The 27,010-nt window shown below is 46.0% G+C and overlaps 1 long non-coding RNA gene across 1 annotated transcript; it reads right to left on the reverse strand.

Moving 5' to 3' along the window:
- Positions 1–662: 662 nt before the first annotated feature.
- Positions 663–3,950, reverse strand: LOC106034437 (uncharacterized). Its single transcript, XR_001206072.3, has 2 exons — positions 3,690–3,950; positions 663–1,447 (listed from the first exon to the last, which is right to left on the reverse strand). It is a non-coding gene; the product is annotated as an uncharacterized lncRNA (long non-coding RNA).
- Between the last annotated feature and the right edge of the window lie 23,060 nt (positions 3,951–27,010).

A 27,010-nucleotide genomic window follows, 5' to 3' on the forward strand; every position in this document is an offset into this window, starting at 1 on the left:
GCAAGGACGAGGGGAATGGTCAGAGTGGCAGGAGTGAAAATGGAGAAATGTTTTGATGTTTTCCCTTCGGGGAGGTGGGAGGGCAGGTGGGCGCAGATGCCAGCCCACTGCAGGGCAGCAGGGAACAGCCAGCTCCTGCCAAAACCACGGCTTCAGCTACTCCTCTTCCAGGCTGGGGCAGCCACACGGGTGAGAGCTGAGCGTGAAGTTAAGGTTTGCCATGGGAGCGGAGGCAGGATGCTCTCTTGTTCTGCCCCCCAACTCTTTTGGGGGTGACCCCCATGAACAAAACCTGCTAAAGTGTATTCAGAGCTTCAGCCTGGCTGGAACAGGGGGGAAGTGAAATGAAAAGGGTTGAGACGTGGTGAAACAGCTTCAAAAATAAAGAAAACATTCTCAGATAGAAATGGAGCAGGTTCTGTCTCACCCTTGGCTCTTGCTGGTTTCACCTGGTGCCTCCAGTTACCCTCCTCACCCAGATGAGTAATTATTTTGTTTAGTGCCCTTCCTTCAAACTGAATTTCAACATGCTGGATTTATTTGCTTGGTCTCTCCTACCTTAACCCTAATTGTATTTACTCCTACTGAGCAGCCACTTGAACGTGGTGATACCACCGAGACCAAATCGAGAAAGACATTTTTTCGTGTGGATTTTAGAGCATTGCAAATTCCTCCCATTTCAGAGAGTTTCCCAGTTCCTAACAGCAATAAGCCAAGCTGAGGCTCACCCTGCATGTACACACAGCCTGCACATACGTAGTGTTCTGGGCACACCACGGGCTGTGCAGTGAATGGGGTGACCCCCATGTGTGCTGTCATCACAACAAGCGGGGAAACAGAGGCACAGGAGGGCGAGTGTCACTCACTCTGCCCCAAGTCCCTGCAGGGATGATTTGCTGGGTTCTGAAATCTCTGCAGATCTCGGGGAGGCTCAAAACTTATTTTCCACACTTAAGCCACACAAGAGATATACTCAGTTGTGATTAAGAGAAGGGGAAAAAAACAGTACTTGGAGAGCTTTTTATTGCTCTTTGACACAGGGGATGTGCCGCAATGATTTCAGCAAAGCACCTGGTGACAGCTAGGGGAACACAGGCCACGGTTTAAGGGGTGAAACCCTCTCCTCCAGGCCCCCACCAGACCCTTATTCCCTCCAGCTTTGTCTTTGCAAGGGAGACAGTGAGCTTTGTGAGGCCGGGCTGCCATCTGGAGCAGGCTTAAAGACATCTCTGCAACCCAAGCAGCAGCCTCCCCGTGCCTCCTCGCCTTGGAAATGGCCCCTGTGTCGCATCCTCAGGGATTAAGCTTTTAATTCCCCAGGAGATCCTCCTGTCCAGCTCCTGGTTTGTGCAGTCCAGCTCACGTTGTAGCACTGTCAGTCCCCTCCGTAGCCTCCAGCAGGTCCCAAGGTGCGACATCGGTATAGAGATTCACAGCCCTGCAATTCCTGTTCATAAAACCACAATCAGCGCAAGCGCAAATTTGGCAGAATCAGCCAAAGGTAGGAAATTGACATCAGAATTTTTTTATTATTAAAAAAAAAAAAAAGAGGTGATTTTAAACCTCTCTGGTTGATGAACTTTCATAAAAAGCTTTCCATGGCTGCATTTCTATGTGGCACGTCACTGTGGAAGACACCCGAGATGCAGCGAATTCCCCCATGTTAATTTGAATTGTGCCACGAAACAGATGTGCTCTTTGTTGCACAGAGAACCTTTTTTCTTTAATTTCAGGACGGCTGCTGCCACATCAGATGAGCTCGTATTGCTCCGCCACATCACCTGATGTGACATAATGAGTCGTGACACCCTCCTACAGCACCAGGAGGCACAGGAGCACCTACGCTGGAGATGGAAGAGCAGTAGTGCTGTATATAGGGCAGGTTTGATGGGAAGCTGGGGCTGCTGTCTTGAGAGGAGAGGGTGTTTGGGAAAGGAGAGATTCTTCTTTCTGCACAGTGAGGCCACTGCAAGGCATCAGGACCAATTAAGACCTCACAATTAAGCGGCATGCAGGAACGAAGGTGAAATTAACTGGTGAGTCGCGTGGAACGTCACCCCCTGGGCTCGGCTCCCAGCTTGTGGGAAAGGACACCGAGTTAATCAGAAGCTTTGGAAGCAGGAAGAAATCATTAGAAACACACAGCCCCTTGCACTAGGGCAGGTCGTGCTTTTCACCCAGAAATTCCTACATCAAGTCCAATAACTTGTAATCCACCTCTGCATGGCAGACACAAACCTGAGAGAAAGCTGAGAACAAATGCACAAGATCCTTTGGACGTCCACTCTAATAGATAAAACCCTCATCTTTAAAAAGCACCAACCCAATGGAGACATCATGCCTTCAGCTCAACATCCCTGTAGCTGGCTGGGCTGCAGTCACAAACAGCTTTCACCCAGCCATGCTGGGCACGGATAACCACGACCACAGGACCCTTCAGCATCACCTAATGTCTTTTTTACCAGTTCTCACTTGCTAGAGCCTGCAGAGTCCCCACAAAAGCCCACATCTCTCTGTTTTTTGCCATTACCCTGCCTTGAACTAACCCTAATTACACCACAGCTCATTTGCACACCCACACCGTCAGTGTGGCCGTGCCCAGGATCCGGCCGTGCCTGAGTTTTCCTTTAGGTAAGATGCTATAAGGAGAGCTCAGCGCTGAGCTGTAAGGTAAATTTTCCAGATGTGAGTCATTCTCTGCATCGCATACAAGGGGGAAAAGTCCGATTTTACAGCACTTCCAGCATGGGAATGCAGAGAATGTGTCATAAACACTCCTGCCTTCGTCAGATAGGTGGTAAATTGAGCCACGAATGTTTGAACCGCTGTGCTTTGGAGAGCTGGTGGGAATGATTTGGAGTGTTGAGGCTCTTTCATTCAATTTTTTATTTATTTTTTTTAAGATGTCAAGGAAATTTTTCTCTGCCTCGTTACACCGTGCTGGTCACTCCTAAGAATGTTACAAGAACTGGTGGGCAGGAAAAAACTCCCAGTACGAGCAGCCTGCTCACAAGTGACAGAGAAATGAAATGCAACCCCAGAGACCACTTATAATCCCCTGGTACCACTGGGCACTGAGGGGCTGAGAGCCCCTTCTTGCCTCTCAGATGCAGCAGGGTGTTTTTCCCCACCTTCGGGAGATCTTTATCCAGAAAGAGGCAAAGAAAAAAGCCAGCCTGCAACCTTTCTTCCTCTAGAGAAAATATTTTAGCTATCCCAGATAAAAGAGCCAAGCTTGACAAGGCATTACATGTGCTTTTCATGAATTTTTGCAGGAGGTGGTTTCTGGACAGACTTAAGGAATGCACTTAGCATGCTGTTTCCCCTATATAAAACACTGAATTAGCATTTCTCCCTGCAATTCTGCTATGCACAGCACAGAATAAGTAAAGACCCATAAAAAGGCTCCCATAAAACCGTACAGTGCTCAGTTTTGTTTTGTTAATCCCCTGACTTCATCAATTGCTCTATCTGCTAATAGGAACAAGGATCTCCTCCACCAGGCTTTTGTGCAGGCAAAGCTTATCAAACATCTGAGCTCAGCCTCGCCTGCTGCCTCAGGGACTTTTTGCAGCCAAAGCCAGACCCACAGAAACCCCAATTCCTCATGGCTTTCCAAGAAACCAGGGGAATAGGTGACCGTGAGGGCATTTGGGATGCTGGCAGAGAGCAAAGATCAGGGACAGTACCTGCAGGCACGGACCTTGCTCGGTGCAAGCTGCCACCACGCGTAGGATTGCTGAGGGGAAGCCAGGACCCCCTTCTGACCCCATGGCAAACAGACCAAGCAGGAACGAGACAGCATTAACAAGAAAAACATAAGCATTTTGTGCTTTTATAGGAGGCCTCAGACCGTCAGCTGGGAGCCCATCATCAGGGCCCATCCAATTATTCCTTAAAAGCATTATAATGCGCAGCTGGCCCTGCTCCTCTGAGTACCTGGCGTCTAATTTACGGGGTAATGTTTCTGTAGGACTGGCATTAAAGTGCAGAAGTAACAGTCTTGGGTTAAGAAGGTTAGGCATTACATCCAGATCAGTATTATCAGATGACCCGAAGCAGGGGTTATATTAAAAAATGCCTTAATTAAAAAATACAGGTCAGAACCAGTTTGAGCTCCAAAACCCCCGGTTATATTTGCTAATTAGAAGGCTGGGGTGCGTGCCTCAGCATGATGGATGAGCTCTGCCTGCCTCGTGGCATCGCACCAAGAGATGGGACGCATTTTTCCCGGCTCCCCAGGCATGGGGCTCGGGCTGGACTGCACCACTTTTCTTTATTTCAATTCACCTTCTTTTATTATTTTTTTTCTCAGAAATTAATAGACTGAAGGCCTTCGGGAATCAGAAATCAGCAGGGTGCTAACTCCGCTTGGTTTCTTAACCCTGAACTTCAACTTCTGCACTGAAACCGTGCCAGCTCTCTTCTCTAGAAGAGCAGAGTGAGCCTACAGATTATTATAAATGGACAGCCCCGACCCCAAAGCCTAGATTTGGGACTCAGAAAGAGGGGTTTCCTTCCCTTATCCAAGCTGAGGAGTACCTGGGGGAAGCCCTGTGCCTCTTCTGGGTGTTCCCAGGGTCTTCAACCCTGTGCTGCTGGAGGTGCACACCGCGAGCATGGGTTTGTTGGGGACAGACCACGAGCAGGAACAGCTGAAGGGCACAAGCTGAGCAATCCTGAGCACGAGCCGGGTGTTAAATCCCAGTCCCAGGGGAGCCTCTGGTGATTTTCAGCAGCCAGAAGGAGGAGGCACGATATGGACCATCTGCACCCCATCCATAGCCAGGTCTACAGATGCCACCTCTGGTTTGGATGTGGATAGCAAGTCTGTGGTGGGAAAAATGTTTTATCCCTGTCACCTTGTGAGTGCCACGTGCACGTGGGACCCACACCAGCATTGCCAAGGCCATTCTTGGGCCATGTATAACCCCACAAACCAAACCTGGCAGGTGACACATGGTGGCTGCAGATGAAACCCCACGTTTCTCACCAGCACCACCAAAATTCCCCATTGGAGGAAAGAAAACCTTCCCTAGGATCCTCTCCAGAGACGTCCTGCTTGAAACATCCTCCTGGATGGACATCCTTCTGCTTGGACAGAACTGCTTTTTCGCTCTGAGACAAACCCTCTCCCATTTGCAGGGCAGGATAGGAGAAGGCCATGGGGAAGTGTCAGGAGATGGGGTGAGGGCCCAAGCAAACCCACCCCAGGAGGTGAGAGATCTAACAACACCAGAAAGGAGAGAAAACATTGCCAGCCTCTGTGCTAACAGCTGTAGGTTTTCCTTTCCATGTTAAAAGTTCAGATGCCAGAAGCCAGACTGTTCATTCAGTAAGAAGCCTGTTAAAAAAACAAAAAAAACAAAACAAAAAACTTTTTTTTTTCACTACAGCTTATTTTAACCCACTGAAAATTCAAGCAATTTGCATGTTTCATTTGTTTATCTGCTCCCCTGCATAGAGATCCTGGTATATAGCTTGTAATCCCTTTGGGAAAGCAAATTGGTAATCTGATAAAGAAAACCACAAATGGGAGAAGGCCTTCCAATTTAGAGAAAAACGCATTTCCTTGAAAAACAAACAAAAAAAAAAAAGTTGATTACTCAGTTATTTTAGTATGCAAGCAAATTTAGGAGATGCTCGGTAGGTAATTCAGGGGAATGGGAAAGGGAACAGTCACAGCAACAAGTGGTGTGTGTGGTATTAGTTCTGCTGTGCTCCGTCGGTGTGTTTCCCCATTAAAGGACATTATTGCTGCCCTCCTGTTTCATTTAAATAATGAAAATAGATGGGCATGGCTGAGGCACATCCCCGTCCTGAACTGATGTGTCCTAGGAGGAGACAGTGAGGTGAGCTCCATCCCACCACCCTGTGATCCACCAGGGACCACCAGGAGGGTGACGGCGGGTGCAGGTGACAGGCAGCACACCTTATTTAGGGACAGCAATCACCTAACCTCATCCTGCCCACCGCTTCCACCACCCTCACTCACACAACACAAGGAGGAAAAGTCTCCTGCGTCCCACGGCAATGCCGGAGACATCCCGGAGCCCCCAGGGTGAGATTTGCAGCCCAGCTCCACGAGCTCCATGGGGCGAAGCACATCTCCATCGGCCGCAATTTGTACCCCCCATCTCGGGCTTGGCAGATATGGCATTTCTTTGTGGTCCCCGCTCCTTTGTGATCCCCACGCGCTCCAGCCCATCCCTGGGGAGCTCTACACGCGCGTGCTCATGCGTGACGGAGGAAGAATGCCTCTTGGTGGGAGCTGCTGACAGCTGAATACGGCAGGAGACGGGCGAGCCAACGGCATCTTCCAGCCAACAGTTGTTGGCTCCAGCCTGCTGGAAAGCCGGGGAGGAGAGGAACAAAGAGGCACGTCTCTTTTCGGAGAGCGGCATCTGGGTGTTGGGTCCCGTCCCTGCTGCAGGAGCGGCACAGCAGAGCACGCATGGGGGATCAGAGCGGGCTTTCCTCCATCGGAGATTTATTGCTGGGGAACACGGCTCCTAGGAAGCCTGCGGGGTTTCTGGTTCTCATCTCCTCCTCCCTGCAGCTGCCACATCGCTCAGCTCCGCAAGCTGCATAAATCAGCAGTAAGAGCCGGGAGATGAAAGCGTAAATAGGCCGTCGGAGAAGTTATTGACACTGAAGGGCAAATTCTGCCCTGACAGGCGCTCTGCAGCCTCCCATTCATTACTGGGGATGCGGGACGGGTGTCTGCCGGGGCGAAAGTCAGCCCTCGGGATGCAGGTTTCATTTACAGCAGGTCAAACCAATGTGGGCACCTGCGGTCAGATCCCCAGCCTGGGCAGGGAAGATGCTCCAGGGCTTTGCACCAGCTGAGACCTGGTTTCAGCAGCTTCCCACCATTTCATCCTCAAATCCTACTGCCATCCAGTAGCCCCCAGTGCAGAACTCAAGCAGGACAGTGGTGTTTGCAGGAGGGCTGGCAAGGATGAACCACGGAAACCTCAGCCGTGCTGAGAAATCCCACATGCTTCATCTGAGACGTATGGGGGAGAGGAGAAGGAAAAGCCCTTTAATTCAACACTCAGCTTTGAAACTTGCGCTAAGGTATTTGGAGTATCTTAAATTCTTCAGTTCTCGACTTGCAGGTGAGAAACTCGTCTTTTTCTGTGAAGATGGGGAAAAAAGTCTTTCTAAGACACTTCTTTAAAAGCTGTGAACTGAAAAGAAAGGGCCCACAGGTATTCATGTTGAAAACTCTGGGATTTTAAACACTGCTCCTGACCTGAGGGCGCGGAGACCAGGAGAGTCCCCAAGGGGAAGCTACCTCCCAGGGCTTCCCAGCTTGGCATTAGCACACTTTTGAAATAAATTAAAATAATAATAATAAAATAATAATAATAAAATAATAATAATAATAATAATAATAATTTTAAAAACTGATTAAGAATAATCATAAATATCCATAGCTTCTTTCTGGAGGAAAGAACAAGAACAAGCTGTCTGTAAAGCCCAAAGTTATTATTGGGCTCAGAAAAGGCTCCTTCTTGCAGAAGTATCAACCAAAGGAAAAAATTTCTAGGGGCTTCTAGCAAAGCATAAGCACTGTTTAACATAAAGAAAATGGGAAGGGTCTAATCCAGAAGACCTTTCTGCCAAATGTGATGCTGGCAACAAACAGAACTACTCTCATTCCTCTCTGCCCTCTAACCCTCAACCCCAAAGGGACCTTCCAGGAGCTTCACGGGAGCATTTGCCCTCAAATTGTGACCCCAGGGAATACCAGGACTGCCATCACCAGCAGCAGGAGTTTTGCACCAGACTTCCAGATTTTCCCAGAGCTGAACACCTCTGAGTTTCCCCTCCAGTATTCTGCTTCTTTCCACATCACACTTAAGCTTTCCTGAGGCTGTTTCTCTGCTGTAACACCAGACAACAGGAATGTGGCACACCAGGTTTGTTTGGATAAAGCGAGAAGGGGGGATTACGGTTAGCTTTCTAATGGAAAACTGGCACCACCATTAGCTCTTAGATTGGCACCAGGTCCCATGAATAAAACTTATACACAGGAGAGGGAAGCCTCTGAATTCCCCAAACAGAGAGAATTACCAATGCTCCAGCAGGAGTCGTTAGGCAGGACTCCAAGCTAGAGCTAATGTTTTCCAAAAATAACTGAGTCAAAAGTCCATAAATGACAGGAATTTCCAGCGCAGAAACACCAGCCCACGTGCTGTCTGACAGCCAGCTGGGAGCAATGCCATACGTGGTGCTGGGGCTCGTGCCCCTGGCTTTGGTGCTTTGGGGTCCCCAATCCCTTTTCACCCAACTTTGCTGGTGGCAAAAAGCAAAACCTCCTCACAGAAGGGCTGAAAGGAGCTACGTGCTGTGTGCTGCTGTATTCCCTGACCCCATAAACCAGACCTGTAGCGCATCAATAAGGAAACAAACCACAGCTGGTTAAATCCTTACACACTAAGCCCACCGTAAAGGCACGGTGTGCTAACAACTGTTCTTGCTGCACTGGAACTACTGCTGAGCTAGTAGTTAAGGGCTGCTGAGATAGCCCCTGCACTACCCAGCAGCGATGGCAGTGGGGGAATACTCTTTCTTTCCAGAGATCTCTCTCTCTCCGGCAGCACTGTCTGCTCTGCATAGCAGGGGATTTCATGCAGAACAAAGATAAAGAAATGCAACCGTGAAACTACTTTTTTAAAACTGGCGGAAACAGGCACTGAAACAGGCAGGGGGGAAAAGTGGTGGGAAACAGCTCCAGAGGTGGGGAGAAGCAAGTGGACTCCACAACTCTTCTTACAGGTGTCCACAGGATCAGTAATGAGGACTACTGCAGAGGTTTTCCCCTCTGCAGACTGTCTACCTCTGACACCCCACATCTGGTGGTGTGATATGATGGCAGCCTTTGGGGAAAATCCTGAATAATGCAAATTTTTGCCATGCAGCCAGACCCAGCCACACCGACAGTTCAATACAAGAAGATGCATGATATTTGAAACACCAAATTTGAATCTTGCACATTTGTTGCTCACCAAGGCTGACTTTTCTTCTGCCATCTCTTGGCTGAGATGAAATTCAGGCTGTCAAATGGCTCGAGGCTGTTGCTTGGAGATGCAGACCCATCTATGTGGAAGCGCTGGCAAGGCTGAGTGCTTTCCCCTAAACAATCTCAGGAGGAGAGTCCAGTGATCATACAGATGGCCAATCACCATTCCTGTACAAGTTGTATGCTTCCAGTGGTACCGTTTTATTTTCCAAAGCGATAAACTATAATCTCGTTAGCTTGGTTCCTTTAGCAATGCAGAATACACCCTATCTGATGGGCAAAAGGAGGCAGGGTTTCAGAAAGCAGTGAAGCACGGGCAGTGTTTTTGCAGCCTTCTCCTGTTTCAACACGACATTAGTATGTGTGATGTGTGCTCTGGAGCTAGTTTGGTCTAATCCTCTTCTTTGTTTGCCTTCCAGCACTGCAGCTTTTAAACCAGTGTGGCATTAGCCTGCTGTGGAAAATGCAAGGCTGGCTGACTCCAAGGAAGTTATAGGACCCGCATGCTTTTTGGGTTTTGTGTGGCAGTGCTTTCAGAAGGAAGCCTGGGCATCTCCACTGAGCAAGAGCCAGCAGCAGCACACACAGCAGCCTGGCAAGGATCAGGAGCAGACTTACATCAGCATCAATGTCAGGGGGAAGAAGAAGGAGGATTTGATATAATGTTTGTTGGATTTCCATCAGCACTGAGAACACAGTGTGTTGGTGGAGAGAACCAGAAGGAAGTAGGGATAAATAAGTCCCTTCCAAGAATCACAACCAATCTCTAACTTTCTAATTTCTAAAACAAGTTGTCAGCCTTACCCATATTTCTCAAGTCTTTCAAGTATCAGCATTTCAAATGTATTTGTCCAAAAGTCTCATTATCAATAATTTCAAATTTCTGCTGGAAAAAAAAAAAAAAGTTATAATTTAGTTTAACAGAGTACATATAAGAAACACTCTTAAATTAATGCCCATTTTGAACCTGGGGTGGGAAACAAATGTCTAAGTCGGGAAGTCACATTTGAATACAAATTGTTCTCCTTTTCATATGTAGAAAATATTAGTGATTGACACGGGGTTTTAAACACTTGGCAAGGTCTTTTTTGAGGTGAAGTGTAGACAAGGAGAAAGAAAAGGACTGGGCTAGCAGATAAAAACACCACCTGATAAAATAGAGGTAATGATACGCCGTTAGCAAAGCGAGTTCTGAAGCATGCAAGATATTGAGGCGGAGCTTGGAAGAAACTAAGAGAGAAAGGGCATTTGTCTGGAAAATAAGGATATCTGTTATCAACTACCTGTTTATCTCTGTTTATAGCTTCTTTTGGCAAAAAGCTATGGCAGGCTCTCAGGGGATTTGCCAAGCAGGGAGGCATTTTTTGCCTTCAGAGTCCAACTTGCTTCTCACCCACCAAGCACAGGCAAATTGTTGGCAGGAATTAAAAATCTCTCAAAGACTATCGAAGCACTCTGTCTTCAGAAAGACACCCTGCTCTGCCTACACCTCCCCGCTGTAACTGTGAGCCCATTTGAAAGGCAAACAGAAAAAGAGAGGGCAAATCTGTAGTCCATGATCAATTTGGGGTTTCCCTCTTTTTCTTCAGCTTTGGGCTGCACAGCATATCCCTCAGCTGGGATGGTGGCTCCTCAACTAGCCCGGCACAAAAACCCATTTGCCTTTAACAAAACAACAGGAAAAAAAATAAAATAACATCTATTCAGAACAGATGTCACTTGGACTGAAGGGCCAGACTACACAGCACTGGTGGAGGGGAACCGTACATGATATTAAACAGATTGCTGGGTTTTCAGACATCGTCTGCTGTGTTTTGAAAGGCAAGCCTTTACCCAGCAACATTTCTCAGGATCCCAGCAGAGTTTCACGGGAGCTACGTCCTCAGCCGACATAAATCAGAGCTCTGCTGAAGGCAGGGACATTGCACCCGCTTCCTCCAGCCAGGATCTGGCCCCTGAAGCTTGCCGCTCAGCACCCTGTGATCCTGACAGCACTCTCCTTCTTCCAAGACAATCCAAGTCTTGGCAGAAACATCCTTCTGTTTGAGTGAAAGCACTCCCAGGTTGTGATTTTCCATCTGTAATTACCAAGAGATTAAATCCTTCATTGGGAACAACCACAATTGCTCCCTTAAGACTTTGCATGTGCTGGTTTTCAGAGATGGGGAGAGAGAAGGGCAGGGGAAAGAAGAAGAAAATGAAAAATTAAAGCAATGATTTTTTTATTATTTTTTTTTCAGAACTGGCATTAGTGACATAAGAGATTGTCCAAATCCATTGTATCCCGTGGTTGAAGAACAACCAGCCTGGTGGTGGAAGGTGCAAAGCTGTATTCCCCTGTAGGCAGGACTTCTACTCACCCTTCAGCTTTTCACCAGCCACGAGCTTCATTTGGAGGCTGTGGAGCCAGAATTTCGGCTAGCACAAAGCAGCGCTTTCCCACTCGAGGATCCAGCCTACCCAGCCCCAAAGGACCTTCTAAGGATGCTTCTGTTGAAGAGGGGCAGTGGGAAAGGTGACAAAAGAGATGCTCCTTGCCCTCCTCTGGCAGGAAGTCTATCTGAAGGCACAAGGGCTGAGCCTCCTGCCTGCACCCTTGCCCTGCATCCTCCAAGGAGTTTAAGCCTCTGTTTTGAACTCTGAGGCAAATCAAGGCCATGTACTGAGTGTTTTTTTCTCTTTTTTTTTGCTAATAGCACTGCGTATTGGAGTGTGAATTACAGCCAGCAGTAATAATGAACTCACAAGATAATGCCACTGGGGAGAGAGCAAGAAAATTCAGGGCCAGAATACAGAAGCTCTCATCAGGCAGATGGAAGGATCTCTAACGAAGGATTTTGCAGCAGGGGATGGTTTGGATTCAAGCAGATTGATGCATTGAGCCCTTTACGTCTCTTACATTTTTTTTTCTGAGCTTTCTGCACACAAATCTTGCCAGATTTTTTTGGACTCTGCTTGGCAGAGAAGTGTTTAATCAGTGTTCAGCCTCTTTATGGGGCTGTCTCTGAGGGAATGGATTCAGGGTAGTGATAGCAAGTGGTAATTTTGGCTGCTTAATCTAGGTTGATTCATTTTAACAGTCTGCTTAACAATAGATACCATGTGGCCATGACCAAAGAAGTTTCATGGTCTTTACTGAGATTTAAAGTAGGTGTGAAATACTCTAAAAATGCATCATTACTGCACAAGTGATAAAAGCTTCATTGCCCTAATGAGTGAAAGAATTGGCACACGCTCCAGAGCGATTATTGCTTTTCTCTTTAAGGTCACTCAGCATTGCAGGTTTCCTGAATTTGTGTTATAAAGTTGCAGAGGAAAAGACAAGAGTCTCAAAGCTCCAGATCCTGGAGTCAAGTGATCATAAGCATCAACTACATTTCCTTCTAGAGTGATGTATTCACACAGTGCAGGGAAAAAAAGATGGGATACGGTGAATCTTGGGGAGTCTAGGAACTGCAGACAACAAGCCATTAGTTGTTCATTTCCTTCCAAGCTCAATGTTTTGGGATCTACCTAGTGGGCTGCTCTGCTTGTGCTGTGCCCAGCATCTGTGAAATTTCATTGCAAGCCAGGGTAAGCCATGCCTGTTTTGTTTTTTTTTTTTCCCTTGAGGTGACTCCATAAGTATATGTATCCCAAAGTGGACAAACTGCTCGGAGCCTGTGCAGCACAGTGGGCAATCATTACAGGTTTCTCCTATCAAAATAATTTAACTCTGAGAGTTTACTTTGCAGAATCCTGACTGCATCTGCCTTTGGGGGAGAAGGTTTCTTTAAAAGACAGTTTAAGGCTTGTAATGAAAGCTGTTGCTTGAATGTCCTTGTGGCTGTACTGGGTCAAGTGATGAACCAATACTAAAAGAATGGTAGAACTGCAAAATCAAGTGCTAAACAGTTGTGAAACATTCGAACTGGCAATAATAACTCTTGCTGCTGTGAGTGACAAAATGCTCCTTCCAGGTGCCCCTCTTCTGAACTTCTGTGCCACCTGTAAAGACGTGCAGCTCTTTCTTTCAGCCCTGGGGCACAATCCCTGCTCAAGTTTCAACTAAAAGAACTACAAGTTTCTGTAAGAAAGACTCCTCTTGGTCCAAAGCATGTCCTTCTTCAATACTTCAGCCAATACTCAGATGGGTAAAGTGTGATGCACCTGACTTCAGGCTTGACATTATATATATGATTTCTGCATTGCTCTGGGGAGGAGAGAGAGAGAGAGCACAACCATAGCATGTCTTATCTCACATTATAAAGCATGACAGATGTGTTTCTGTAATGCATTTTGCAATTCAGAGTAACAGACAGTCAAGGAAAAGGTTTTGAGATGAGATAGTAATAAAACCATTTTGCATTCCTAAATCAATGCGTGTACAGGTTTCAAATTACATTTTAAAAAGCAATATTTACTCTTTACAATAGCAAAGTGTGCCATTCCTTGAGTAACTCAAAGAGCAAAATCAGAGCTGGCTCAGGCACTGAGTTTCCAAGCCACAATAATACCAACAGTTTTGGAAAACAATGTCATCTTTAGTCCAGTTTAAATGCAGAGAGCGTGGATATTTCTAGAACTGAAATCTTACCATAGGAGTTTGGTTTTGAGACACCAAGACACTGGTTTTTGGTTTTGCATGTGTGTCTTGTTGTTTTGTTTTGGTTTTGGTTTTGTCCAAATGATGTAGGATCATCCCCCCAGCATTCTTGGCCACTGCTGACCTGCCGAGAGAGACAGCTACAGAGCTGGTGACTCACGTTCCTGGGAATTTCCCAGGGCTGCAGAGCTCAGCTTGTCTGGGAAGCATCTGGCATCTGGACACCACATCCTAGAGCATTAGCATCGAAGTTCGGACCTGGAAAATCCAGCACTGCCCAGTCCCAGGGCAGCCAGGAGATCCCTGCCCAAGGGCTGAGGACCCTGCGGAGCAGCAGTTCTTCAGAAACTCGCTTCCCCTTCACAGAAGTTGCAGTCTACAAGCTTTGATCATTACCACTGTGTCACTTAGGAGGACAAAACCTGAGACGCTTTCTGGAGCATTACCAGCTTGTGATTATGGCACCATTCAGGTTTGAACTTTCCAGCCCACAGCGACATTAGCAACAAACACTAAACCTTAATGGCAGAGTTGAACTTGAAATCCCTAGTGCACATCCACCTACAGCCATTCAAGTGTTTTGCGCATAAAATCAGCAACACTCCAAAGGAATAAATTGAAACCAGGTCGGTCCCTACACACTGTGGGGGATTGTTACAGAACAGCCTTACCATTGTGCTTACGTGCACATATTTTCCATCATTTCTGAGAAAACATGGACAGACGGAGTGCACGCACATGTATCAAGAGGAAAGAGGACAAAGGAAAGGAGGAAGCCCATCTCCAAGAAATCACTGATTAAAATTGCTCCCCAGTTCCTGTTCCCTCCACATACGAAACAGCTTGCAAAAGTCCAAGTTGGGTGGATAAAATATCAGCCACGTGCCTGACTTACAGCACTGGGACTGAGGTTTGGGCAACACTTCAAGACTTTCCCCTAGGAGTCTATCCAAACCCTCTTTGCTTCTGATGTGGAATAATTTGGAAGTGTTTTTAGGCTGCCGTCTGGGATAACACAAGGGCTATTGTAAACACACATGCAGCCAGTCAGCATCGAGCCCACACAAATCTGGTCTGTACACACATAAATAACTAGCACATATTACTTTTAAAAAGAGAATTATTTGAAATGCTGAATTACAATAAAAAATAAAGACTAAACCGCAGAGCAGGTCTTCAGAAAAAAAATATAAATGTGATTTTTTGTTATGGAAAGGGTTATGTATCATGAAATTTTAATAAATGAAATGCACTTAAATGCAGGGCACTGGATTTAAAGAGCTAAGGATAAGATGCAACCATAACTAGCTATCGTCCAAGTGTGTGCAGTGAAGCAAGACCATAATTTCACGGATGCTGTTCCAAAAATACTGCTGCTAGCTGGGAAGGTTTGAAAACGTAACAGAGCATAACCAGGGCACGGAGATCTGCGCAGACTCGAAGAAAACCTTCTTGAGATGACAGCCCAGAGCTCTCCCAGGAGCATTAACCCTGTGTAGCTGTTGTTTGCCTGACCCCAGCCACAAACCCTGTGCCAGGGTGCTTGGGATGGAAATATAATTGTTCTTTCGGAGTCATGGGTTTCTAGAGTACTTTTGTTTCTCTCCACCATAGTGGTTAGGAACAAATTCATCTCACCTGGGAGACATGTCTCAGCTAGCTTGAAGGTAGAGCGGTCTTTTGGACCTGTCCCAGCTTTCAAGGCAGGCTGCCAGGATCCTAAAAGTGTGTGCCTTCATAAGTGTGCTCAAGGGAAGCTGTAGCCAGATGCTTGCACCATTCAGGCATGGACATGGTGGGAGATGGAGAGCCCCTTTCCTAGCATTACCAGGTAGCTCTTGCTGTCTACGGTGTGTCTCAAGGCATTACTTCCATATCCTTTAATATTTCTTCAAAATTCCTCAATTATTTCTGGTATTGTCCTCTACCGGTTGGCCTCAGGCAAGCAGCTGAATCACCTCACGTGGGCAGCTGAGCAAAGAAGTCAGAGGAGGGATTTGCAGCAACCCTACTTCCCTTCCTTCTGGCTGAACATTTTTCCTTTCCCACCTCCTCTCAGAGATGTGATACTACCGAGGTCGATGGACCTCACATGAAGGCTTCCATCTTCCCTGGCAACTGCTTTGCATGCAAGGAGTGGAGCCTCTCCATAGCTGGCCCCCAAAAGACTAAATATCTCCAGGCATTTCTGGAGATGCACCAGGCATTTCTGTCCACCATGCCAAGCCTAGACTGGGAGTTAAAGCAAGCAACAGCCCAACCACTCTGCCAAATTTATAGATGTTGAGGTTTTATGTCTTGCTATTTGATAGATTTCGAGCAGAACCCTTCCACACTTTGGTGGGGAGAGTGAACTTTGGGAGGGGGAGGACAGGAAATGAGATAGAAGAAAGATTTCTCGGCAGTAATAAATCCATCTTGATAATAATGGAGCTATGCACAGCCGCACTGTGGCTGCACCACATGTAAAAAAATATTTCCCTGGGCAGGGAGTAGCTGGAAATTGAAGTAACATTTGACGTGGAGAGGCATAAGCTCTTCGCTCTTCTACCACCAGTGCTACTTTGGCCAACACTGTGCTTAAAGCAATGCTCAAAATAAACAAAGAAAAAGAATCATTCTGCCCTTACATTAGTGTTTGGTGTCTGCTATAATCACAGAGGTTATGGGTTGGATCCCACTTGGTAGGCCAAGAGGAGCAGGGAAGAGGAGAGGGACCCATTAGAGCCCTCTGAATGAGAAGCCATGGGATTCCTGCTAGCTCTGCAGCAAATAGCAGTATGTTGACATGGTCTTCTTGGAAGAAAAATCGATCCAAAGCCTGCTGAGGCCTAAGATTATAATTCCTCCCCTGCAGCAGCCTCCGGGCAAAGCAATGTCATCAGCCTCTGGTCTGTTCATGGGGTTGGTCTGACGTATTTCCCAAACAGAAGACTGGTGCAAAGATCCCATCCCTCAAAAGCCACATCAACCATTGTAGAAAGGTAGATAAAGTCAAGGATGTAAAGCACTTCTAAGATAACACGCAGAAAAGGGTCTGAAACAATGAGAACACTCAATAAAGCACTGAGAGTGTTAATCTTACATAAACTCATCATGCATGATGATTAGCTTAATTTAGTCAAGATAGCAACCAAAGCCTGATCCTCAACAGCAAAATCCTGCCTCAAATCTTTGTCCATGACCTTGCCTGTAAGGCTTTGCTTAAGCCCTCAAGACTGTAGGTTGAGGAAAAAAAAAAAAAAAAAGTCTAAATTCCTGTTTGTTTGGTGACCTGTCAAGGTAACACAAGGTAACTTAGGTTATGACCCAGCAGCAAAGAGTCACTTTTCTGGTAGCAAAGGAAAGTGCCCAAGGGAATGAGCCCAGTTTCCAAGGTCTGACTTCTCAAGTGATTCAGTTTGGAGGTACTTTGGTTTCTGATTTCTGGAGGTTCACATATCACGGGGTGACAGGAGGGTCCTACCTGTACCAGTATGGGTTACTCAGCTAACACCACAAAAATGCCAATAAGAAATTTCTTAAAATTGAAGGAATTGACCCATCCAGCTCTTCAACAGAGAAGCTTTCCCTGTTTTGTTGTGTCCTGACGACCTCATCAGATCACTACCCTGGATACTTTCAACTATAATAAATTCACAGGTTATGTATGAAGCCATCAAGATGTAGCTTTTAGTTCCCCAAACAACTCTAACCTGAAATTTAAAATTTGAGCCTCATTTAAACTTCTGCTCCTTTCCTGAGCCAAGATGTTGGATGCAGTCTGGGTGTCTCTGGCCATAATCCCCACTCGTTATGTAAAAGCAGGTGGAGAGATTAGGGGGGAAAGGAGATGAGAAGCTGAGAGGCGTGGAAGCAGGGCTTGGCATTCACAGCTTACACAGGGCTTTCACTCTGAGGTTAGAAAGTGGAAGGAAATCCAAAGATTAACAAGAAACACACAGGTGGAGGGAAGGACACATGGGAGAAACACATGGGAGAAGCAGCATGAGGCAATGATGTCTGCAGGACAGATAATCATTTGGACTTATTTTTAAACACAGAGAAACACTAAGGAGACTGTTTCCAGAGTTCAGAGACTTTTTCATGTGAGAAATATTAGAATTAAATGGTTTGCAAAGTCATTATCACCATCCACTGAAAGATAAGGAATACTGATTTAATTCAAGGCTCAAGATAGTGGAATAACGTGCAAGCATCCTTAACCAAGCCAAGGATTAGAATTGGTGGGGAGCATGGAGGATACACCTCCTTTGAAGGGCTGATTAGCAAAACAATCTAAGAATATTCTCCAGGCTGGAATAAATTAAGATACACACTTTCTTGAGATGCCTGGGATGCTCTGTAATTTTACGGCATCCAAATGCTAAGAAAAGCAAGGTGCTGCCAAGATTGCATCACTAAGCATGTGTTAAAGGTCAAAGAGTTGCAAAAAGGTCAGTTTTTCAGGTTATGACCATCTGTAGCTGTTATAATCAAAACGCATGCAATGCCTAAAGCTCTTCTCATGGCTAAGTAACAAGCAAGAACTACAGTAATCATGTAATACACTTCTCATGTAATAGACTTCTTAATGTTTTGCTTCTCTTACATTATATTACCCCTGTCATTATGGAGGTGTCACTAAAGGGGCTGCTTCCCCCCTTCTCTTCTTCCCAGCTATACAAAGCTGAACTGCAATGAGACGCCAGACAAGCAGCGAGATGGCAGCCGCCCCTCTGACAGCCAGGACCCGGGACATAGGGGAGGAACAGCCTCTTATGGCAGCAAGATGAAACAAACACAATAACATCCATTTCTAATTTCTTTCAGAGCTGCCTGATCTTGACAGAGAACAGCAGAGATGGCAGTCAGATTCCTGCTATTCCCAGCAGCCTTCCAGTTACTCGCAGACAGCTGAGAAGTCACAGACGAGACAGAAATGGATGCGGTTTCAGTCTCTTTTCCTGTTATGACCATGTTACACGATCTCATCTCCATTTTCCTCCACTTCCATTCCTGGTGGTGGAAGCACTGATGGTGAGGACACGGAGCACATTAACTCTGCTTTGGAGAGGTCAAACTGGCTGAAGTTATTCTCAGCTGGAACAAGCGATCTGTAACACCAGGTGTGCGTCCACAGACTTGTTGCCTGACCTCAGACACATCACTTAGAGCACTCATCCACTTAGCTTTAACCATCAGAGTAAGGCAGGTGCCGAGCCACATTCTGTAGTCCACAGAGAGCAGTCAGCTGTAGTGGTCACCCTTCAGCAGTCCTTATCTCACACCTCTGCAGTGAGGGAGCCTTGCGGTCTCAATAAGAACATAGGCCAGGTTTTTGCATGACTAAGTAAGGTTAGATATGTATTAAAAGGTCTCCTTTCCTTTCCTTTCCTTTCCTTTCCTTTCCTTTCCTTTCCTTTCCTTTCCTTTCCTTTCCTTTCCTTTCCTTTCCTTTCCTTTCCTTTCCTTTCCTTTCCTTTCCTTTCCTTTCCTTTCCTTTCCTTTCCTTTCCTTTCCTTTCCTTTCCTTTCCTTTCCTTTCCTTTCCTTTCCTTTCCTTTCCTTTCCTTTCCTTTCCTTTCCTTTCCTTTCCTTTCCTTTCCTTTCCTTTCCTTTCCTTTCCTTTCCTTTCCTTTCCTTTCCTTTCCTTTCCTTTCCTTTCCTTTCCTTTTCCTTTCCTCTCCTCTCCTCTTTCCTCTCCTTCCTCTCCTCTCCTCTTTCCTTTCCTTTCCTTTCCTTTCCTTTCCTTTCCTGATTTTCTAAAAGCCCTGCAGTCTTGTAATGTGTTTTCAGCTGGAAAATTCATCCTGCAAAAATCACTATATATCAAAGATCGGGAAATTCCCTATCAGCTCTAATTAACATTATAGCTCCATTACGAAGGGGTGTGGTGTATGTACTTCAGTTTAGACAAAAGCAGATGTGCTTCAACATCGTACACTGCTAGGGCAGATCCTTGTCCCTCTGAAATACACAGAAATTTCCCCTGCCCTTCCTTCTCCCTCTTACTTCATAGTGCTTTGGATCACGGGCCATCAGGCCATCTGTGGATTACAAGTCCTGAGCCCACTGCCAGCTCCTTGCACAACACAAAAGAAGGGAGGAAACTCAACCAGTAGGATTTCATTTAAAAGTCTTAGCTTGGGGAGGTTAAAAAAAAAAAAAAAAAAGAGAGAGAGAGAGATCTGCCTAGGGGAAAAGCATCTGGCTTGGTAGCAGGATGGAAAGCACAATGCAAATCCTTCAAACTGCCATCACATATTTTTCTCTGCAAGTCAGTGCAAAGTGAGGCAAGTACCCCAGGAAGCAAGAGGCCAGAGCCCCAGTCAGAAACATTTTAGCAAGGAATCATCAGAAATCCATATTCTCAGCATACCAGAGGCAAATTCCTTCTCACTTCAGACTAAGGCGTTGCCTGACATATAGGAAAGAGTAAACTGGATGAAGCCAGCCTGGCTTGTATATGGGCCAGGACTTCAAGTACTGGATCAGAAATAAGTAGGAGCCACATGAGAGCCCTGTAGCTGTATCCACCATTTTGAGCACATCAGCAGAGGCTCTTCAGAAACATCTACATGAAGGCATTCGACTGTTCAGCCAACCATTTTTCCCCATGTTCTGATGACAGCATGAGCTGTTCCCAATGCTGGCATACCTCCATGGTTATTAGCAGATAATAATGCAAGCATTTCTGGGCTCATCATCTGAGTATCCGAGGGTGTTCAAAAGTATTGAAGGGTTTGGTTCGCTTTGGCTGTGGAGAGTCCAAGCTGGAAATTTGATGTGGCTTGAGCCCAGTGAGTCCTTGCAGGGAGACGTGGATGGTGCTGGACTCTCCCGAGGGAAATCCTGACGCAGTGATCAGCACCCCTGCGGTGCCCAGAGAGAGACAAAGTCCCCAGGTGCTGGGATGATGAGCAGCAAGCACTGCAGCTGACCCTTGTGCCACTCATTGCTTTCCTTGCCCATCAGTCTTGACTTTTTGCACAGTGGCCTTGTTTCAGAGGTAGAGTTGTGGCGGGGATCTTTCAGGCTGTGTAACAAAAGGGAAGCGGGCCAGGCTGCTTATTCTCTTGGGCAAGTGTTTCAACACAAGCCTTAGCAGGAGGAGAGTCAGGACATCGTGTCCTGCAGCTCCATGGCCAAGGGACAGAACCACAGCTGGATTTTCCAAGGAGGTCTCATCCCATAAGCTTACACTGCGGAGGCTGACCAGCTGAGCAGAGACGTGCATGCATTTGATTTCTTTGTCCTGATCAGCCCGTCATTAGATAAACTCCAGGCTGCTAAGACCAAGGCAGAGGTAGAACCTCCAGCCACCCTAAAGACTCCAAGATCAACCAGACTGAGAAGAGGTACTCACAGCATTAGGTGGGAGGTGAGTAGGGAGCCCTGGGAAGTTTCCAGTTTTGGACTTTAGACCCTCATTTCCTTCTCAGCTGTGACTTCAGTGCTCAGCTCCTTTGATGCAGCACTTCTCAGCCTCAGCCCTGCAGACCCTGGCGAGCTACGAATTACGGATAGGTCTTTGAAACATAAAAAAAAGAAATGCACATTTCTTGTCAGAAGGCTTAAATTCTCTGTGTGGGAGTCTGCAAGAAAATGCCTGGTACTCTGCACATTGAAACGAGTCGAAAGCTGTTGGCTCAGCTTTAACTCTCAATGTCCCCACACTGCAGGGCAGCAGCTGGTGACAAACCATGACTGGTCAGTGGGAAAAGCCTGGGCAGGGTGGTTCATGAGGCTGTCTCTAAAGGGGATCTGTGCTCAATCACTGTGATTTATCATGTCATTAGGAAGTACAGAAGGTGGTGTTTTCATCTGAAATTCTTGCCAGCGCTGTTACAGAGTTAAATATCTCAGTGGTTACCTGCTATCCAGCCCAGCTCCGTAGCATTACATCGAAGCCTTGTCTCCTTTCACCCTCCAGCTGAGCACCAAAGCCACTCATAACACGTGCCTCCACTCCAGTTTTCTTCCTAGAGCTCACACACATTTGGCAAAAGCAAAAAGCAAGAAACATACTGTGCTAAATAAGATGCCTTTGACCTGAGTCACTGAGTGGGACGCAGAGGAAAAACATTCACTTGGAGACAAGGTGAAAGGCGTCATGCCAAAGAATTTTGCAATGAAGAAAACAAACCAAAAACAAAAATCACACCCATCAGGAAGCTGCCTGCCCCAAGGAACCCCACAAATCAGAACTGCCCATGATAGCTCAATCTCTCAGTGTCCCCATAGCCCACAAAGCCAAGACATACAAGCATGCTGGGATCCCTCTGGAAGAAATTTCAAGGCTCAGCGGTGAAAATAAATCATGTCTTAATGCACTTACACTTAAATTTCTCCAAAGTGGTTCATAGCATTAAAACACATCTCTCTCCCATTAACTTTCTAGTGGGATATGTGAGTAGTGGAGGCTTGGAAATGTAATCACAGTGCATCCCTTAATCGCCGTGAGGGTCTTCAAAAGGTAGCCATCAGCCCAGATCAGAAGGTGGCAAATAGACTTGTGATCACTTGCAAAGGTGGCATTTCTATGAGCTGATTTCTAACCTATCACCCCAGGCTGTGTTTTGCAATAGATTATAGTCACAACTAGCAGCTACAGGCTGGTTTCTGAGCACAAAATCTGGGAGAGGTGAAAAGTCCAGCCATTATGCCCCAACTACAGAGCAGGGACACTCCACAAAGAGGAAAGGTCATCTAGCCAAAACAGGAGAAAAGCCAGGATCATACGAGGGGTGAAGGGGAGCATGTTAGCAACTGAGTGGAAGCAACAGGCATCACCTTTTTCCTTTCATAAGCACGACGCTTGCTCAGAGACAAGCAGAGGGAAGACAAAAGGAATAAAAGAGAAAAAGGTCTGATAAAGGTAAACTCATTCCAACATTTTGAAATGCTTTTTTATTTCAGGTTGAAACAGCCTCTGAATTTCCTTCAGTTTTTATTGGGGAAAAGGGTGTGCTTTTTTGCATGATAGTCTGAAAAAACTAGTTTTACACTTCATGGCAAATGAAAGATATTGGATCAAAAGCATTTTAACATTTTCTCCCAAGAGCTCCCCAAAAGCCTTCGACAGGGTCAACTGAAATTGCTTTTTGCTTTTTGTTTCTAGCTAGTGCAGCCAATTGACAAACACTTCAACTATCTGGTTCAACTTTTCTTTAATCCACATTTCTTGTTTTGCAAAGCTACATGGTTTTCAAGCAGATATCTTTACTAGCTGCTATGGGGACATAATGCCATCCTCTCCAGCTCAGCAGATTTCAAATTCTCAATATTAATAAGATTTGTCATACACTATCTGCTTTTGTTAGATATTAATCTCATCCCCAGGGGACTTTTCTCTTTCCTCTGAATCTGGCAGAAGAAGCCCTGCTGCCCACAGATTTACATGGAGATGCACCAAGTGTCCTTCCATGAAGAACTCCAGCTCACAAGAGTGGATAATCAATTCCACATGAAGATCTGTGAAAAATCTGTTCTCTGACAGAACCCTCCACTGCAGGAGTTTAAACTGGTTCCAAGTTGCTATTAAAAATAAAAAAAAAAAAAATCAGAAGAAGGAAAAGAAAATAAAAGAAAAAATAATTTATGCAAATAATGAAGTGTTAACAGTTCTTGCAGTATTTGGTGCTTTTCCCAAAGCCATAGCTCACAGAGGTTAACATGAGAATCCAAGCAATTGTGTATGCTTTTGAGCCTCCTGTTTGCGGGGGGGGGGGGGGGGGGGGGGGGGGTGGGGGGGGGGGAAGCAACATTTCAATGGTTCCCAAACCCAGAAACAGGTTAAACAAACTTCTGTGAGGAATCACACAGGTATAGCTGAGCTTGACTTGGAATGACAGGAATCTACTGGGTGGGGTCGTGGGGTCTCTGGTGCCTATTCCAGGACTATTTTCTCTGATTCTTTTTAAGCTTGTGTTTCTAAGAGCTAAAATTACACTGCTTTCAACCAAACTTTCTTTTCATATGGCTCTTTATGTCTTAAGACACGAAGTGAACAACATTTGCCATTCAAACAAAGGAACCAATTCTCTTTCCTCCTCACTCTCATTTCTGCCTTTTGCCTCCGGACAAGGGTATCCTTCCCCCATGATAATTAATAGATGGATAAAGGTTCACCTTGAGGTTGAGAGTTTTATAGAAAAATTAATTACAGAACCCAACTTTACAATTACCAGTCGAGACACTCACATTACCTGCCACAAGACCCCTCAGGCTTCACCTGGCTAGAAAAAAAATGTTTGCAATGTGCTGTGAGATGACTTTGAAGGCTAAGCTTTGAGAGCTAAGCTCTAGAGAAAGTACAAGTGCATAAGCAGGGCCACCAAAGACCCCCGTTATGATGATACATAGCTGGGGGGCATCAACAGGTCAGACGAAGAAACAGTAATAGGTCAGATTCACCATAAAGTACTTGCCGAAATTTAAGAGAACTGAGAGTGAAATCATAAGAAGGTAATGAATCTCCTGCACCCACAATTTGACATTCAGCATTCACTGCTGGTGCTGAGTAGCAGCAAATCCATTAAACAGGCTGAGAATTACAGTGGTTAGAAGATGATGCATGATCAACGCAGTGAGAAAGCTTTCCTTAGACAAGACATCTGAAAATGCGCAAACGGTGTTGCAGGTTCTCACATCAGCCTTCGGAATCAGCGGTATGGAGTGGCTTAAGAAGATCAAGACCACTTGCATACTTAGATCTCAGACCTGCAAACGCTTACATACGCACTTTGGTATTTGCTTGTGCTCCCCATTCCATAAATTCTCTTTCATTTCAGGCTCAAGTGATGGAAAATGCTCTCTGAACACACAAAGTACTTGCTGAAGTTAAAGAGTGAAGCATGGCAGAAAGTCACCATCTGGACAACATGAAGGACTCCTCAGTTACAAAACCAAAATAATAATAATAATAATAATAACAACAACAACAACCAGGAGAAAAGTCATATTGGCATTACGCGGCAGGACTGCATTGACTGCTGTGCATGGATTTGACCCACACTCTTGAGCTCCCACTGCCAGTTGCTGCAGCCTGTGACACCCTTCAGGGTGTTACTTTTAAATAATGAACCAGATTCCTCTGGAGGAGGTTATATTCAGACACCCCTTCCCTGTGCACATGCATTTCTGGCCATGCTTCCACTCCCTTCTAGATTTCCTACAGATCATTCAGTCCCTGCAGTCTCAATCCACTTGAAACAGAGGGACATATAACAGAGGGACAAGTCAACGGCCTGCCTAAAAGGTTCATACAGCAGGACAAACACCACAGCCCATAACCTGGTGCTAATTCCACCACGCACCCGAGGTGCTCACACCACTTAGGAACACACCTCTCAGTTTTAAGAGGAACCATCCATTAAAGATGAGACAACACACTGTGGAAAGAGCTGCATTTTGTAATATATCCAAGGCTCTGCTGGCCAATATACTAATCAACTTGCTGGAAAAATTACCTAAAAAAAAAGCAAGCAAGCATTATATCAGCAACATATCAATGTAAATTCCTCACAGCACACATTCCTGAGCCATTTCTTCAGTCCTTATTAGAGGCACTGTATTGCTGTGGATAAATCCTTCTAAATTATCTTTAAAAAAACTATGAGATCTGTGAGCAGGAAAAAAAATAAAAGGAAGAAAGGAAGAAAAAAAAAGTCCCTGAGTGACTGTCACAGAGAAACAAAGCAAGAAAAGAAGAGGAAGCAATGAGTTGTGGACCACCATTGGTGGGCACTTGAATAGGAGCCCTGTGCTTGACACTACTGTGACTTTGAACAAAACCGAAGTCAAACAGCTATTTGTCAAGGAGTACTAATGCACACAAGTGGTGAGAACCTGGCCCTTCTGTAAAAATGTGTCAGGGACTTTTCTGTAGGGCTGCATCGAGCCCCCTGATGGATTGTTGTACTCTGAGCACAGCATTGTGAGCAGTAATAATAAGACATCTGGTCAGTTCTCTTTCTGAAAGAATATTTTGGCTCTGTGGGAATCACGTGAGTGGCTCCATGCACAATGCACAGCCTCGGCTGCCTCACTGCCATGGACCCGCAGCATTGGGCCCATCCTTTCCTGCTCCCAGTGGTACCTTCTGGTCCCAGCTCCACCAGCACGGCTCCAGGACGTGCAGTGAGCGACCAGCATCTCCTTCGCATCTTCCTGTCTAAGCAATGCACAAGCACCAACTTCACATCATCCATTGTAGTCTTGATACCCCACTGAATGAGGAGAAAAGTCTCTCTGATAGGATGCTCAGGACACCATGGCCAAGATGACACACACACAAGTTGCACAGCTCGTCTCTGCTTATGCAGCACAGCCCCTACATGTTAAATCCACCATGCGTATCCAGATCAGGTAGGCAGAGCATACGCAGCAGGTCTCAGGACAACCAGGACAAGGAATTTGTTGTGCTGACAGTAGTTTCTCTGTACACACCTAGCAGATGGCTCTGGGATCTGGGGAGGTCCAGCAGCTCCTGCTCTCATCAGGCTACAAATGTCCAGGCTTCACATTCCTTGTGGATCGTGGCTTGGGAAGGGGTCCAAGGTTTCATCTCTGTAGAGAAGATCAAACATAATGGTTCATAACATGAAGGACATGGAGACCCTCACCCAGCAGGGCAGAAAAAAAAAAAAAAGCCCAGTTTCATTTGCAGCAGTAAGGGACGTTAGTCAGAAGAGAGACTGAGGGCCCTGAGACCCTGGTAGCAAACACTAGGGAGTTAGAAAGATCCCTCAAGGTGGATATCTAAGAACAGGACAGCACAGAGTCCGTTTCACTAGCTTGTTCTTCCAGCCCTGCCTTTCTGCAACCCCCCTGCTATTTGTTCCTCAGAGACTTTTGACCTTAAAACCTCACATGTGCAGAGAAGGTCCATGCTTCCCCCTTCCTACATGAAAGCGCTGGGGAGCAAGCAGGTATTTGTTATCACAGATTTCAGGCAGGAAGCTGCAAGGTGCTAAAAATCCTTTACAAAGCTCATAGGCCAAAACAACCCCTTTGGTTAACTCTAAGCTGCTTCGCTGAGCTCAGGTCTCCAAAGGAGACCACCTACAGCTTTCCTTGGCAAGGCACGGAGCTGTTTTAATGTGGGACCACAGCATATATCATCATCTCCCCAACCAGAGTGTCATTCAGCTGGCGAGGAGGGAAGGATGAGCTGCAGGAAGATTTTAGCAAGTTGCCAGAGCAAATAGGCTCCCTGGCTGCAGGTAAACCACCAGCAGCTCCTTGGAAGCCATCCACCTTCCTTCCTATGCATGGGCAGGGCCCAAGGCAGCCAGCTCATAGCCCCAGGGAACCAGGCATAAATTATACAGCAAATTGTATAGGAACAAAGTTTCTAAAGTTTTTTAAAGTTTCTTAAAAGTTTCTAAAGAGAGTTTCATTTCGGAGTAC

This window comes from Anser cygnoides, chromosome 6, assembly GCF_040182565.1.
Source record: "Anser cygnoides isolate HZ-2024a breed goose chromosome 6, Taihu_goose_T2T_genome, whole genome shotgun sequence".
NCBI classification, from domain to species: Eukaryota; Metazoa; Chordata; class Aves; order Anseriformes; family Anatidae; genus Anser; species Anser cygnoides.